The 16,998-nt window shown below is 44.8% G+C and overlaps 1 protein-coding gene and 1 non-coding gene across 2 annotated transcripts in view; both read right to left on the bottom strand.

Moving 5' to 3' along the window:
• Atp10a (ATPase phospholipid transporting 10A (putative)) overlaps window positions 1-16,998 on the bottom strand; it is a 168,318-nt gene that overhangs the window by 99,247 nt on the left and 52,073 nt on the right.
• On the bottom strand, window positions 8,977-9,081 carry LOC118576852. The gene has a single exon (XR_004944052.1). It is a non-coding gene; the product is annotated as a U6 spliceosomal RNA (small nuclear RNA).

Genomic DNA, 16,998 nt, shown 5'->3' with positions numbered 1-16,998 from the left:
AATGTTCAAACCATGTGATACTTTTATGCTACAACGTGAGCAACAGATACCTGACAGGAAGTAGTAACTAAAGGAAGAAAGGTTTTGTTTTTTGTTTTTCCTTTCACCCATGGTTTGAAAAGGGGTGTGGTCATGATGGTGGGGAAAGACGGGCAGCTGGGGCCTGAGGTGTGTAAGGTAACGTTGTGCCCACAGTCTGGATGCAGACAGAAAGTGGGGCTGAACTAAGAACCTTCAGGGCCTGCCCCACAGTAGCCTACTTTCTCCAGTGAGGGTCCGCCTAGTAAAGGTTCAAAAGCAGCACCATCAGCTGAAGACCAGGAGTTCGAACACTCAAACCTATGGAGGACATATTTCACACTGAAACCACAACAGTGCCCAACACATTTCTCCTACCAACCAGTCCTTTTAATGCTAGTTATGAAGCCATCCTTTCCCCAGTGAATGGAAATGACCCTCTGCTCCGTATAGAATGATGTGGGCTTGTCTGTCTACAGTGTTCTAGTAGTTTCTCTGTGTTTTCATGTCAACACCACACTTGTTTGTCCAAACAGGCTATCTGATCAGCTCCACCACTACCCTGGGAATTGGGAAGAACTTTCCTGCATACTGACTGAGGTCCCCCACAATCCCTTTGGGTAAGAGAAGCCCCAAGGTTGTGCCCTTGAGAGTCGGAGCATGTGACGGATAAACTTCTATGTTGCTTGCTTTGGAATATTTGTGAGTCACACTGGTTCCAATTATGTGGTGCAAAAAAAAAAAAAATCGTTCTTTGTGTTTTAAACATCTTTGTGTTTTAAATAACCTTCCAGCTGGAACCACATAGCATATGTACGGGCTTGATGCTGTTCCTCACCAGAAGCACCCACTTCCAATCCACCAACCACAATCTAGGCGAGCCACCTTCTCCACACAATCAAGAATTAGACATCATAAATGTAACCTCTCTTCAACAACAACAATAAAAACTTTCTAAAAATGTTACCACATCAATTATTTCCTGGTAATGTATTTATTACAAATGTCTTAAATCATGATCACTCAGGGTCCGTAAAGAAACACTATCATATCTTGCTGGGTACAGACACTGGATCCAGTAAAAGGATTGTCAAAGATCAACTGAAACATGCTACTAGGATACAATTCCTCCTGATGCCATTTCTGGGGTGACAAGACATCTCTGTGGATTCCAATTCAGGGCCAAGGAAAATGCTGCATGGTCTTATACCTCTTCACTTCCTTAAAATACACTTTGTCATTGAATGGGATGTGGCTGAATATAGTCTGGAATGGGAAATATAGTCTCAAGGTGCACAACCTGATACTGGATTCCCTAATACTGTAAGAAAACAAATGTAGTTTCTCTTTATAGATGTCTACTGAGTTCTTGCGCCACTTCCAGAGGCTTGGACCAGACAGGAGCAGTGAGAGAGTGAAGAGATTGAAAAGCTGGGATTGGATGGTCTGTGTTCTCTGCCGGAGAAACCATAGCTCGCTGGAAGCTTGGTGTGTTTCTTATAGAGTTGAACAAGTGAGGCTGGGTTATTGCACACAGCAGAACAAGAAGGCAGAGTTATTACATATAGAAAAACAAGCAGGAAGTAGGATTATTACATACAGGTGGATCAAGGAGAGAGGGTTATTACATTCAGAAAAACAAGGAAGCAGGGTTACTACATACAGGGGGCTCAAGGAGGCAGGTTTAGCTCATCTCTGTAGAAGCAGTCTCCAGGGAGAAGTGGTTTGCAGACCATAAACGTCCCAGGAGGAGAAAGCTATGGTGGACATTTTCTGCATGCACTGCAACACCCGCACTTGGGCTAGATGGGAAGGCTTTGCCTTCTGAGCCTCACCCACCCCCTCACCCCCCCACCCCCCCCCACCCCACCCCCCGAAGAAGGTGTTGCCATTTTTTCTCCATGGGTCTGAGGCTCTCCAGTCCTGGACATGGCTGTGCCCGTGTCAACAACACACACTCACTCAGGACTGAGCTCACTCAAGGCCTCTTCCTCTCCTTACGTGGGCCCACTCAGCACTGTAACTGTTGCATTTATTCTTGAGCACCGTTTTTGTTCCTTTCTGTCCAGAGCACTTTCACTGCTTCCCCTTCGAAGTGCTCACTGCATTTTTGTAAACATTCTCGGGAGCTTTGGCTTCCCTAGGTGTGAGTTCCATTGTCTGACTCCACACTCTCCTGAAGCTGCCAGGAGCCATGTGTCAACAGTTATTGTTCTTGCTTATCATGTCCAGGCTCTGGCTGCTTTCTAACACAATGCCAGGTTCTTTCCCAAACCAAGACGAAGTAGCTTCCCAAGAACACACAGCTAGAGCTTCCTCTAGGTTTGTCGGGCAGACTCTGGCACGACAAGTAGGGGAATCCGCCCAGGGACAAAGTGGGTTAGCCACCCTTCCTGGAACCTGTCCATGTGAGGGTCCCCTAACCTCTGCAGGCTCTACTTCTCACGAGTGAAACCACAGCTCCCCCTCGTGTGTTTGTCCCGAGTGTCTACAACCAATAAATCTGACTGGTGCTGCCCACACACCTGCATGAAGGCAAGGTCTGGCCCAGACAATTGGACACATGGGTCCCAGGTGTGCCAGGGAAGGGGGAGAATGGTTAGTTTACACCACCATTTTCCCCAGAGACCCTGCTTCCTCCAAAGCAGAACTTTATGTTACAGGACTTCATGATAATAGGGACCCTTCCTTTCCTCTGCCTTAGAAGAAGGCTGCCAGCCAGAGGGAAAATGGGCTGTCCCACACACAAAGGGAGCAGCCTGGATCAGTGATGGAGGTGCTTTTCTGAGGCTTCCTGCTGTCTCTCACGGGGATGGGGGACACCCCTTTCAACCCACCCCAAATAACACCAGTCTAGGTTCTACCTTCTCACCAAGATGCAGAATTAGACATCATAAACACAACCTCTTTTAACAAAAAGGCTTTCTAAAAATGCCACCAGAGCACTATCTCCTGGTAATATATTTACTGAAAATGTGCTAAATCAAGGCAGGCTACACAATTATGATCACTCTGGGACCATAAATAAACACAGCACATCTTGGTGGGTGCAGGCACTGGAGCAGAAAGAAAGGTTGTTACATATGACTTGAAACGGGCTACTAGGATGCAATTCCTTCTGATACCACTTGCGGGGTGACAGGACACCCCTGTGATTTAAGCTTGAGGTCACCTCCCAGCTTTCCTCAGTAAAGTAAGGGAAGCAACAGCAAGCTAAAGAAATTGAGCCCACCAATTATATGCAGAGAATAAGCAATGGTACTGGAATTCACAACAAACTTTGTGTTCCCTCTCTGCTGGTGGCCATCTTCTGAAACTAGGGGCCATGAGCTGGGAACCCCAAGATGGCTACTGCAGATTCATGGTTCCTACTTCATTCTCACTGTGACCTCTCAAAAGTGGTGTTGTCCTTCCAAAGATCAAGACACTGAAAGTCAAAGGAGGATAATTCAGCACCCAGCTAGGAGCCATTGAAAGCCCCCAAATAAATTAACTCCCATCTTCTAATTTTAGGTTATCCGACTCGAAAAAAAGCTGAGAAATGCATGGGGCTAAGCTGTTGTTCTTGCCTTTAACTTTGGAAAACTACATTTCCCCTTACTTGGAGAAAGTAGGTGGGTTAGAAGTGGTTAGGTATCACTGTTTTAGGTCACCACTCAGGAATGCAAAGACAAGCCAGGTGTGATGGTACCCACCTGTAATTGTAGCACTCAGGAGACGAGGCTGACAGATCATGAGTTCAAAGCCAGTCTGGACTACATAGCACAACCCTGTCCTCCAAACAAAAAGACAAGCTATTCCCTCCTCCTGGGCTCTTCTGAGGGAATGACTCAACCAGGAGCCCCTACTATGTCAAAACACATGGGACCTACACGACAGAGCCTTGCATGGAACCCCTCAGGACATTTCCACAGAGGGCCACATGGCCTTGCCAGTCACCTTCAGCTCCATTTTTTATTTTATTAATTCTAATATTTCAAATGACTTATAATGTGGCTCCATTTTACAATGCCACAATATAATATTCTAATTTATGTATACATTTGTAATGATCCAACAATTGGAAAAAACAGCTTATCCATAACCTCAAAAATAATCATTTCTTTATGGTGAATATGTTCAACACCCCCGCTCTCAGCTCCTTGGAAATCTGCCATGCACTCTTACTAGCTGTATTTCCGTAGGAAGAGTGCAGCACATACCAACTCCTTCTACCTGACCTCAACTTGGGGCCCGTACTCTGCCTCTCCTCACGCTCCCGCAGTCTGTTTGAAAATACAATCATGACGACTTTTGGGGCCTTCACTGCAGACTGCTGTGCAGACAGATTCCCCTCTCAGTTCTCCCCAGTGACTTAGAAGTGAAGACTTGAAAACAAGAGTAGGAATTGCCTGGGTGTTCTGGGACTTCTGGCTGCTTTTATCACAATGAATGGCCACTGAACTAGATTTCTAAATCCAGTTTTCTGTTACTCTCCTCTCTTACTGCCAGGAGCTGCGTTCGTTCCCACAGTGTGCTGCGATAGGTACTACCGCTAGAATTTTTAGCCGGAAACATTTTTCAGTTATTATTCTAGTCCTTCATTCCAGAGCTCTGGTTGATAATGTGCCCTGGGGAGAACTGGGCACGTGACAATAGTGCTTCAGAGCTCATCCACATGGGCTCAGCATCTGTGTTAAGTCATAGATCTCGCAGTGACTCTGTGTCTACGCTATATGTGGAACATGGAAGGCTCCACTGGGGGCCTGTGATGCTTTTATATATGCACAAATGCCTTGCAGATGAGTCACCAGGAAGGAGTCACCCCATGGGCACTGGGGGACATGGCCTGTACTAACGGATCCATCTACAAGTGACCGTCACAGTCAGAAGGGCATTAGCAGATGGTTATAGCCACCTGCATCCTGGACAGGTATGCTTTAACCCAAACCTACCTGCTTCCTCTGGGACTGACTGGCCAGGCAGAGGGACAATTTGTGGCTGAAGAAGGCAGTGGCAGCAGGAATCTGAGTTCCTACTGGGCAGTTTTCTCTCTACCTACAGCTTGAGAAACATTCTTTAGCTGTTTATGTTTCAGATTTTTAAATGATGAGTAACATTAATCATGTGACATTTTTATACACACAGTGCAATGATCAGATCAAGCTACTTAACATAACTACCACCACACATCTTCGTGTCTCTATGGGGGGGGGGGATTTTAAATCTACTCAGCAATCTCGAAATAGATATTAACTGTAGTCACCTACCATGCTGTGCAACAGATAACCAAACTTATTCGTGCAGTCTGTTTGAAACCTTGCATACGTTGACCAGCAGCTAGATAGTCTCAAACCTATAATTACATTTATTGTGTGTGTGTGTGTGTGTGTGTGTGTGTGTGTGTGTGAGTGAGAGAGAGAGAGAGAGAGAGAGAGAGAGAGAGAGAGAAGTGAGATCTCTCTACCATGTGGGTTCTCCCTAGAATTGAACCTCAGTCTTGGAGGCAAGCACCCTTACTTCTAGAACTACCCTCCTAGGGTAGTTCTTCTCCCCGCTACCTCCAGTCCCTGGCCACCCCATTGTGCCTATCCCTGTACAGGTTTTTTATGTTCTACACTGATACTAGGTACCTTAATCAGAACAGAAAAAAGGGGCTGAGTGTCCAGCTGATGCTACAAGAGAACTGTTTTTACCAAAATGAAAGTATGCTGAGAACGTTGCATGAAATTACCTTTGTGCTGTGTACACGGTGCTTACAAGAGAGACAAATGATAATGACATCCCTGCTTAGACTTGTGTCCTAGCCCAGTGCAATTCATTATGTATATGTAAACATCCAAGTCTGGGGGAAAAAAATCTGAAAAATTTTGGTCCTATAGAGAATAGATCTTGAACTAGTCTATGTAAGCAGTGTTTGTCTATAGTCAGATTACCTCATCATGTCCTCTAGATTCTTGTACATTATAGAACATTGTAAGTGTTTTGTTTTGTTTTCAGAAAAAGATTCAGAAAATACAAGTCTCTGGGCTCCTTGTGCCACTAGACCAGCCCTGGAGGAGGAGGAGGAGCCCTGACCAGCCCTGGAGGAGGAGGAGCCCTGACCAGCCCTGGAGGAGGAGGAGCCCTGACCAGCCCTGGAGGAGGAGGAGCCCTGACCAGCAGTGCTGGGATCCAGGCTCTGGACCCTCCCACACCCGCGCACACACCTTTCAAAGATTCTGTTATCCTCAACTCAAGTCCTTCTTTCACTTGCTCCTACTTTTCAAGTTTGTGCTGTTATTTTTATTTTAAATTACTATTTTAAAGACTCCCTTACAGAATTGAGATGTCTTCAGTCTGGTCTAGCACCTGACTCATTAGCATTTGACAACTGGAAGTGGGACCTTAGGCTCTACCAAGGTATGCTGCCTAGGGCAGATGACCCACAAGTACTTGGCAGCCATAACAAGTGGCTCCTGTCTTCTGGCAGGAAACAGGGGGCTAAAGGAACCCCTTCTGTACTGTACAGCATAGCCAGGCCTCACATTTCACCCTGGGCATTGGTTCCATGTCTAGGTCACACTCTCCAGTGACTTCTATCAAACTGGAAGTCTGCTGTCCAGAAAGATCACCCTCTGCCACAACAGGTTTCTATGGAGAATGAGTATGAGACTTTGCTGTGATGCGCTTGACCTCTGTCCCCTACAAGGTCTGTTGGACCACAAATTTGGAGTTCTTAACAAGGCAAGGGAAGGCCCCTAGCAGGCTGCCTCCCTCTTCTTGTCACTGACAGACAACACATAACCTAATGACAGGACTTGTCTATGGCACCCACAGTGGGTGCACTTGGCCACAACAGTCCTGCCTAGTGGAAGAACTGAACCCCAAAGCCAATTAAAAAAAAAATTCCAGCCTCTCTGGGGCAAACTGTACGCTGGAAGCACCTGGAACAATGTGTCCTTCCTGCTTCCAGGCTTGAGTCCCAGTAAGGGCCACACCCAGATCAAGCCCATGTCCTCCTGTGGAGAGAAGGGCAACAGGCGCGGCCAGCACTCTACCTCTGGCCAGAAGCCTGGAGGCTCCCCCAAGACCCTTCAAGATAGCTGTATAGGTCATCTGCTGTAGAAAAAAAGGCCCATAGGAGTGACATGTCACAGGAGGACACTTGAGTATCAAAAGGTATGGAGGGTGAGGGTATCAGATGGCCTTCCAGCCCGTCTGGACAGTCTACAGACAGAATGACCAGGGCACATCAAAACAAAGGGGAGCTTCAAATCACCAGCAGAAAAAGGAGCCTTTCTTCTGCCTGTGGAGTGCTAGATTGCAATCTGGCTCAAGAGATTCCAGGTTCCTATGGCCAGAGAACATGCTTAGCAGTGTGGGGGCACAGTCCAGCCCCCAGGACATCCTGACAGTCTGCCAAATCCCCTCTTAGATCTGGTGTGTCCCCTTAGATCTACAAGCCAGAAAGAATAATCCCACCTGGAAGCTACATTTGGACCAGCAAGTTGCCTCACCTTCAACTGGCTCCACCTGAAGGAAAAATATTCCCATCCTTTACAGGGGAGAGCTGAGCAAGTCTTAGGTAGCCAGCAACTTGAGATGAACCACAAAAGTTTAGAAAACTTCTGTTTAAAACAAGAACAAAACAAAACATTCAACAAAGTGACATCAACACGCTCTGTAAGGAAATAAAAGTAAAACTCCCCGAAAAGACATGGCTCAGGAGCAGCAATGTGAGTGGGTTTGATCCAGAACAACTGGAAGGGCAGGTTCATAAACAAACTCCAAGTTCTGAGCCCTAGTTCCTCACTTTCTGACTCTCTCCCAACACACAAGTCAACCACAAAAAAGATCAGCAACACTTCTTCATGCTCAAGGACTGATGCTCAGCCATGCTGCTGAGAATCCAGCCAGTTTGACAGTTTTGCCTGACAAGGCGTCCTGTCCATTTACAGTTTAATGTGATGTTGCCATAAAGATTTGCATTGAGAAGTCTTTAAATCAGGACACTTACTAAATAAGTCACCTCTAATACTTTGTAGAGATTAAAAAAAAAAAAAAATTCTTGTCAGTAAGACATTGAGCTCCCTGGGTCCTGAGTAGGAAGATAAGACCATCGCAGGGGCAGGGAAAATGTAAAGGGCACTCACAGGTGCAACAATTACATTACTGAGTGAAAAATTTTCATTTAAAAAAAAAATTGTAAAAAAAAAAAAGAACCCTGGCAGAGAACACACTGAAATTTTACAGAACAGATCGTCACTGCAGTCTCTATAGAATCTTGGGCTCCTATAACCTTCTCAGACTTTTGAAGTCCTGGACACATGAACTCTTTCTGTGCTTATTCTGACCTCCAACAATTTCACAACCAGACAACTCTTCCTTCCTTTCTCTCTCTCCTCTCTCTCTGTGTCCTTCCCTCTCTCTCCACTTCTCCAACTTATTATATTAATTATAGAGTATGCAACAATGTGATATATGTGTGCCACGTGGAATGAAAGGATCGAGCTAATTAACATATCCATCACCTTAATAGTAATAGTGGATTCTTTCTAACAATTTTGTCCACCATCTCTCCCTCAGCCCTCAGCTTCTATTAACTTTTATACAACTCTCTGCTGCCATGAGCTCCATAGTTTTGATTCCACATACATGAGACTGTACGAGTAGGGGAATTTTCCTTCTGTGTCTTACTTATTTCACTTAGCACATTCTCCTCTGGGCTCATCCTTGCTTGTTGCTGCAAAGAACAGGACCTTTTAAAGTAGAATAACATGACATCATGAATATCTAGCACATTTTCTTCACCCACTCATGGGCTGCTGACGGATTCCATACCTTGGTTCTTGTCAATGGTGCCCTAACAGGCTGGTGCAGATGTCTCTTGCATACACTGATTTCCATGTTTTGAACATACACCCCAAAGTGGGATGACTGGGTCATATTATAATTCTATTTTGTCTTCTTTTATTCTTATTTATTTTTTAAGTTGAGACAGAACATGTATAATTCTTAAAAAGGTGTATCATCCTCACACTTAGGTCATCCTATTCTTCCCTGCATTATTCCAATTTTGGAACATGTTATACCAGAGAGAGCACCATTGTACGCCTTTGAGAAATAGCCCTGCCAATCTCTAAAACTAATCTACATTGCCACCGACAGTGTGTGCGAGTACACACACACACACACACACACACACACACACACAGGATGGCAGTGGGACCTAAGGTCATGGGAAAGTGTGCTAACAAATGAGAGTATTCCTGAACTGACTAGAATAAGTAATGGGAGAGTGAGTTACTGGTCCTGCCCGCCTGGGGAGATCTATTCATAGTGACCTTGGACTTGAGTCTGCACTGGGTGGAAGGAAACTTGTCCCAGTTTAAATAACTAACCTTAAAAGAGAGAATAGTTAGGTGACCCCAGGGATATAGGACTACATGCACGGTCTTCATGAAAGTATGCATTAATCCACACTGTGGCCAGTACATTATGGAATTTAAATGCATTCTTTTAACGAGCAGGGCATTCATTTGATAGCAACTCATGCCCCAAGTAAAGACTGTAAAGCAGAAACCAGAGTCATAGTACATAGAAGTATTTCTCTGGGTTAAACCTGGCATGGGAAAGCATGAGCTGCACAGCCCACTAAGTCTTGAACTAAGCATCCTCAAATGCAAAACAGGTAATGAAGATAGTTCATGTCTGCATCACAGATAATATGGCTTGGTGTATGTTGCATAGCATGAAGAAGTTTGTGAGCATCCAAGATGCACAAACCCACTCTGAAGAGGCCCACTCCTGTTCAACTCCCCGGCAGCAATGCCAATATCTGAGCTTCTATTTATCAGACATAAATTTACCCATAGTGATACTTATCCAATCTGGTTGGGAACAACTGCTTCTGGGAAAAACACACCTTTCTGTTCTCTGCAGCTCCCTGAGGTTACTGCATCTTCAACTAGGCTGGTCTGTTCTGTCTGTTCTCCACACAATAGGGCAAGAGGCAAGTCATAGCTCCCCAGATAAAAGCCCCATACTTACTTCTAAACCTTATTTTGCTTACCTAATGGATGACACAAAATCAATCCAGGTCACTAAATAGCTGGTTGCCAGCACTGGGCAGAAGGCTGGACACTTCCTGGTACTCCAAAGTGAAGGGTCTCATCAGAACTCTTACGAACAAAGAGGACATGTGCTCCACATGACTAGGTCATATGGTCCACAAGGTTCAACAGAAAACACAAAACTGCTCTTGTTCACTTGGAAGGCTTGGTAAAACTATCTTCCGGTATTGTTAGCAAAACGTTGCTTGGGCCAGAACTGTTTGGGACCTCTCCATCTGGATACTTTCCTTCTTGGAAAACAGCACAGAAACTACAAAGTGCACTCTGAAAATGGCATGCACCCATCATCTAAGGCTCTTGGGGCTGCTCCATGCTACAGGGAGCATGCTGCTGGGCTGTGAACCCTTGAGCTGCTGCTTGAATCCCTGAAGGAGCTCTTCAATGTTTATCATTGGCCTTCCTTGCTGCCGTACCAGATTTCCATAAACTCAGTAGCCAAAACCATACAAATGACCCGTCTATAGTCTATGGGCCAGAATCTCAACAGATGAGTGAATTCAAGATCCCAACGGGGTTCTGGGTGCTCCGGCAGATTTTCTATGTCTCTCCCCTTTCCTAAAGGACACCTCTGCTCCCTAACATGCACCAGTGTTAGGTCTCTCCTTGAGCTGCTTTTCTCTTCCATGCTTTCAGGACCACTGGCCTAACCAGGACATCCAAAACAATCTTCTTACAGATAGTTATTTCATTAATATCTTCCTTCTTTCTGCCATGCAAACCAAGACACTCACAGCTCCTAAAAACCTGGATGTGCACATCTTGGGAGCCATTATTGTACCTAACATGAACCATAAGCACGATTTAGATAAATCTGTACTGTACACTTGAGAAGACATGGCTGATGCCTACTGGAAGGCATTGTGTTAGTGTGCTTTCCCAGAACCGAGTTTTTACCTGGTGCTACTCCATATTGCATTAGCTATAGTTATAAGTCTCCTAGGAATATTTTAATATACACAGAAACAACTTCAGTTTCTGTGGATTGGGGTACCTGGGGTTGGGATCAGGGTCCTTGAACGAAACTCTGCAGATACTAAGAAACAGTTGTCTTAAAAGAAAAATGCTTAACCCAAGTTTTACAAAAGAAGGCCTGACAACTTTCTGTCTCAAATGCATTTTAAACCTGGAGATTATTGAACACTTTACAGTTTCTTCCATTGAAACAAGGACCTACTTTTACTTAGAAAGACAGAGAGAAGAGAGGACACATTCAGAATGTGACAGATCATATCTATAATCCCAGTACTCAGAAGCTGAGGAGGGTAGGTCTTGAGTTTTAAGACAGGCATGAGCTACATGGCAAGTTCCAAGGCCACCTGGACTACAATACTAGACCCAGTTCAGAAAAAAAAAAAATTAGAAAAGTAAAAGACAGAAGGAAGGTAGACCTCTAACCTCCACAATCTCTCTAGACTGGAGGCTGGCAACTAGAGGCCATTATGGCAGGCCCAGCTCCTATTTGCTGAAGCAGTTTCCCCAATTGTTACAAACAGCCCCTTACAGTGTACAGAAGGCACTGTTCCATGGTGGAACATTATTAACTTTTTAAAGGAAAAGTATGTAAAGCATATCATCTTACTGTCACATATGCCAAACACATCAAGAGACTGAGGACATGCTCCCTCTGATTTAACTCTGTCCCCACCATGCACAATAAGCACAGCTCTTAATTATGCAAATGACAACAACATGACAACGCCTCCTCGCAATCAAAAGTGCCATCCAGTCCTGAGGCTCATTCTCCATGTGGCATTTGCTTCTGTCAGGTTCACTGTGGCTTTGCTACCTTGCAAGGCATCGTGGAGTGGCAGATAGTAAGAAAGGATTGCTTCAACACATCCGCAGCTCTCCTCCGGTTGAGTCCACATAAGTGACCACTGGCTCTCAACTCATCACCGTTTTCACCCACTAGGTGACCAGCCTGCATCTTTACTCCATTTATATGACAAATATTGTGCAACTTTGGGGGGAATTCAAATAAGCTTCCTGAATGTGGAAGGTGAAGCTTGACCTCAGTACTCCAGTCACACATAAAACCTCTCAGGTTTTGAAAAGGGCCCTCAAATAACTATGAAGACATGAAGATCTTGAGTGAGCAGTAAAACCCTAATAGAAAACAAGAGACCATAAGGCCCAAGCTGAAGCTAGGCAACCGTAGGAAGAGGATACTTGATGGCTGCAAGTGTTCCCTGTGTTTTGCAGAGGCTTCCATGCTGCATGTCGGATGGTGGGGATGGAGAAAAACTGGAAAAGTCAGCCAAGAGTAGGGCGACAAAGGGCCCAAAGCGTACCAGGTGGAGAAGAGCTGGAGAGCTGGGCATAGAAGACAGCATGTGTCTAGGGGTGAAAGCTTCAGGGAGACTTGGTGTGGGAGGGGATGGAAAGCATGCTTTTCATTCTTATTTTCCTCAGGAATGCACTTCCTTTTAAAACACAAGAGAAAACTCACAAGAAGTGTCAAAGATTAACTGAAGAAATCCATGCACTTCACCAGAAAGTTGCTATGCACTTTTAAGAGGGAACATGTGGGAAATTTAGACAAGAATCAAGTTTTTCTTTTTTGTGTGTGCAATAAAGTTCATTTAAAGTAATACAAGAATGATATTTGTGTTTTAAATGCTTCCTTTTCATTCTTTTTCTTTTTCTTCTGGGGAAAACTCCAAAGTCCTTCACATTCTGTATGTACAGCCTGTGCCTGTGAACAGGCTTTCCAGCAAGGAAGGCTGGCCGGGAGGGGCCTCCGCCCCACATTCCATCTGTAATCATCTCATCTGGAACCACACCATGTAACTGAAGAAGGCTTCCTGCCCAAAAGTTCCCAGTCAGAGGACCAATGAGACACAGGAAAGAAACAGGTGGCCCTCTTTCCTGTGGCCTTTCTTAGTTTCACCTCTTCACTGCAGCCAGACACCAGGTGATAAGATCAGGGCTCATCACCCAAAGAGAAGGTGGGCTCCTCCTCCACCACCACGGGAAGCTGTGACAAATCACCCACGCGAGAGAAGACAGGCACTTTAGCTGCATCAGGACACAGCGGACAAAGTACGGGGCAGAAAAATTAATCCTGAGGCTTTCCATTCCCTTTTTAAAATAACAACAGAAAGAGTGCCATTTATCTTGAAGACAAGTCTTTAAAACAATCACTATTATCCGCAGGGACTGTAACAAAATAGCAGAATTAGTGCTTAGCATCTGTTAGGCCCTGAGTTCAATTCTCAGGACAGGCACACATAGAAGTCGAGTCATCAGATGAGAGAAGATGGCTGAGAGAGATTCCTCTATCACTCTCTGTGGTCCATCCACAGCACTGTGAGGGAGGAGATGGTGATAGAAAAGGAAGAAATCCTCAAAGATCTTCCACACCCCAAACCTTCTTCTATGATCTGCTGCCAGAAGACCCAAGGACCTAGATCCTGGTCACTGCATAGGCCAGCTGTTATAAGGAACAATGGAGCTGCTGAGGGTCCGTTCCATAGGGGGCGTCCCCCCCCACCTCATGGGAGCTTGGTACTTCCAAAGGAACCTGAGGTGCCTGCAATGCTCAGCACGTACAATGAATGCAGTCTGAGGTCAGAGGCATAGTTCGATGGTTATACTTGTCTCTTACATGATTTCTTTGATGATTTAGAACATCTCAGAGATGTTCTAAGAAACAATTCTTATGTACTTATTTTTAAAAACATAGTGATGCCAATAGGGTCTTGGGTATACTGGCTGTTCCACAAATGCTAAAAATATACATTGATTGAAGTTGGCTAAAGCAAACAGTGACCAAACCAAACTCAGATCCTATGTCCAACTGTGTTTTCCGCATAGCTGCCTATAACAACCACAAAATCAACTGGATGTGTTTAAAGCACACAGAACACAGAGTAAGCAACTCGGAGCACATGAACAAGGCTAGGCATGACCTGATTCTGAATCTCTGCAAGTCCAGTGGTGACCATGGAAGTCAGGGAGGTGAGAGTGTGAAGAAACAGTAAATTCCATGAATGCTAAGCAGAAGGCAACCTGCATCCTCCCTACTACCCCGCCTCACTGTGCAGATGGCGCAATGCTCATCTGACCCAGTCACAATGTCAGTTAGCCATAACGTACTGTAACTAAGGTGCCCATATTTACTTATTTAATCATGGCAGGACTGGGAAAGGAACCCCAGGCCTTGTACAGGCCTGGCATGTACTCTGGGCCACATTCACAAGCCCAGTAAGCTGTGCCTTTAAAAATGTTTTTATTACATTTTGTTTATTTATATGGGGAGGAGGGCATGGATGTGCTACAATGTGCATGTGGAGGTCAGAGTACACATTGCAGGAGTAAATTCTCTCCTTCCACTGTGCCCCAGAGATCAAATTCTGTTCATCAGTTATGGTGGCAAGCACCTTTACTCACTGAGCCCCAAGCTGTACCTTTTAATGGCGTCTGGAATGGTACCATCAGGCAAAGCTCATAACCTACCCGCCTGCCTGGAGGATGCCTTAGCAAGACTTTGTGTCACAGTATTTATTAAAGCCCATAAATACTTAGAAGTTACCTTTCCAACAACAGGAATATGGCAAACAGAAGTCATAGGGAAGCAGGTGTGAGTAGACCAGCTCAAGGAGGCTACTCTGTCCAATCCAGAACACTCTCCTAGGTAGAAAGAGACATTCTGAAAATGATCACTGCCTCTAAAAATAAGGGAACCTCTGAGACGGGAACACTCTTTGCTTACAGACCGGAACTTGCCACCAAGAATAAAGAATTCCTCAAAGCAAAAGACACAGTTGGAAGAAGAGAGGAGAAGACAGAACTAAGAAAGAAATCTGAGGTAAAGACAAGGAAAAGACATAAAGCAGCATTGTGAGGCATGCTGGGAGATCTCCAGTACCTCTGCCACTATGGAGACACCACAATTCAGGAATTCCTCTGGCTTTACACATTGGCTATCTCTGGCCCAGCAGAAGATAAGCATCCCTTGGAGATGGTGTACACTCTATTATTTTTACTTACTTTTTTATTCAGAGACAGTCTCACTATGAAGCCCTAGCTGGCCTAGGACTTAAGCTATTTTCTTTGTTTTTTGTTTGTTTGTTTGTTTGTTTGTTTGCTTGTTTTGTTTTTTCAAGACAGGGTTTCTCTGTAGCTTTGCGCCTTTCCTGGAACTCGCTTTGGAGACCAAGCTGGCCTCGAACTCACAAAGATCCGCCTAGCTCTGCCTCCCGAGTGCTGGGATTAAAGGCATGCGCCACCACCACCCGGCAACTTAAGCTATTTTTAAAGCGTTTGTGGCAGAACTATAGGTGGAAAGCGATGTGAAAAGTTAGAAGAAAGGAAATAAAAAAGCACTCGTGAGATCATGGGGAGATACCATCTGTAACCTGTGGTGGTTGTCCTGACATCCCAACATGCATAGAACAATCTAACCCACCTGATACCCCATCTGCCATCCCTGGCTGGACCTGGCCTGCTTTCAGTGACTACATAAGCAATGAGACATGCCAGAGGAAACACAGGCCTGCTACTGGAAGTTTTGTAGGCAGGCTGAGTGCTATAGCCCCAGTGGACACACAGCCTCACATGGATGCTAGAGTCTCACTCAGCACTTAATTCTCACAGCCTCCTTTAGCACTTGTTCCTTTCTGAAATGAATCAGAACATAATTAGGGAGGTGCTATGCTGTGGGCGGGAATCACCCACAGTCTCACCCCATTGTGAACTCTGTGAACTCTAATGATCGCCAGCATGGCAAGCAGTGTCTGTGGGAATAATAGTGGAACAAATGTGGATCAAACCACTTCCTGATTGAATTAAAGCCTACTCCACAGCGGGGGAAACACATACCTGGTACTGCAAGTCTGGCCAATAACACATAATTTTAGAGCTCACAGGTCGGCATGAACCCTCTACTAGTATTTAGCTAAATGGTCCCGGTATTCAAGTGTTCACTAAAGTCCTATCTCTCTGTCCATAGGCTAGTGCAGCTCTCAAACTTCATCAGAGAAGTTCATCAATGCAGTCAACAGTGGTTAGCCCAGAAATACCCTAGTCAGAGAGAAAAGAGTAAGTGTCAGCCACAAACGGTGCATCTATATCACACCCTCAGCTCAATGACTCAAAGACCATCACGAAGGAGGGGGCAGAAAAATTATAAGGGCAAGTGGCTGAGGAGGACCAGAATGAAAGAGTGTCTTCTGGGTATGACAAAACCATTACCCTCACTAATTTACAGCAGCTTCAGTTAACCTACCCAAAACCTTCATAAGATCAAGCTGGTCAGTATTCTAGCATGAAACAAAACAAGATTCCATGAGCTCCAGCCCCTAACTGAGGAGTTATGGACATTTGATGACATCTAGGGAAATGAGAGTCAGATTTATTTATTTATTTGCTTACTTACTTACTTATTAATTCATCAATCTCAGTAGATGGTCCCACATCCATAAGTATACATATGGACAGCACAAATTGAATCCAGTGGGATACTAATTTTCTTTTTTAAAAGAAAACACATGAAATTGAGGGGCACATAAAGGAGAAACAGGGAGGAGTTGGGGTGAGTCTGATCAAACACATTCTATGAAATAATTAAATAATTAGTAAAATATTTTTAAATATGTATATTAATATTATAGCAATGCAATTAGGAGGCAGAGTGAATGTTTCATAAGAGCAAGGCTGGAAGCTATGGCCTGGGCTTGGCTCTCTACAAGTGAAAGCTAGGAGTTAAAACCAAACTCATTTTTCATACTAGTGTCTTTTTTAAAGCTGCTTTCTTAGTTTCTGAGTATTCTCTGGCGAAGACTGGGGTATCAATCACACTCAAAAACAACAATGCAGGAAACAGGAACCAGCACTCAGCTTCTCGCCTGCCACAGAGAACTTCTGTAGTTTGATATCACGCTTT

Source organism: Onychomys torridus, chromosome 1 (genome assembly GCF_903995425.1).
Source record: "Onychomys torridus chromosome 1, mOncTor1.1, whole genome shotgun sequence".
Lineage (NCBI taxonomy): Eukaryota > Metazoa > Chordata > Mammalia > Rodentia > Cricetidae > Onychomys > Onychomys torridus.
This window is presented reverse-complemented; position numbering and strand designations above follow the sequence as displayed.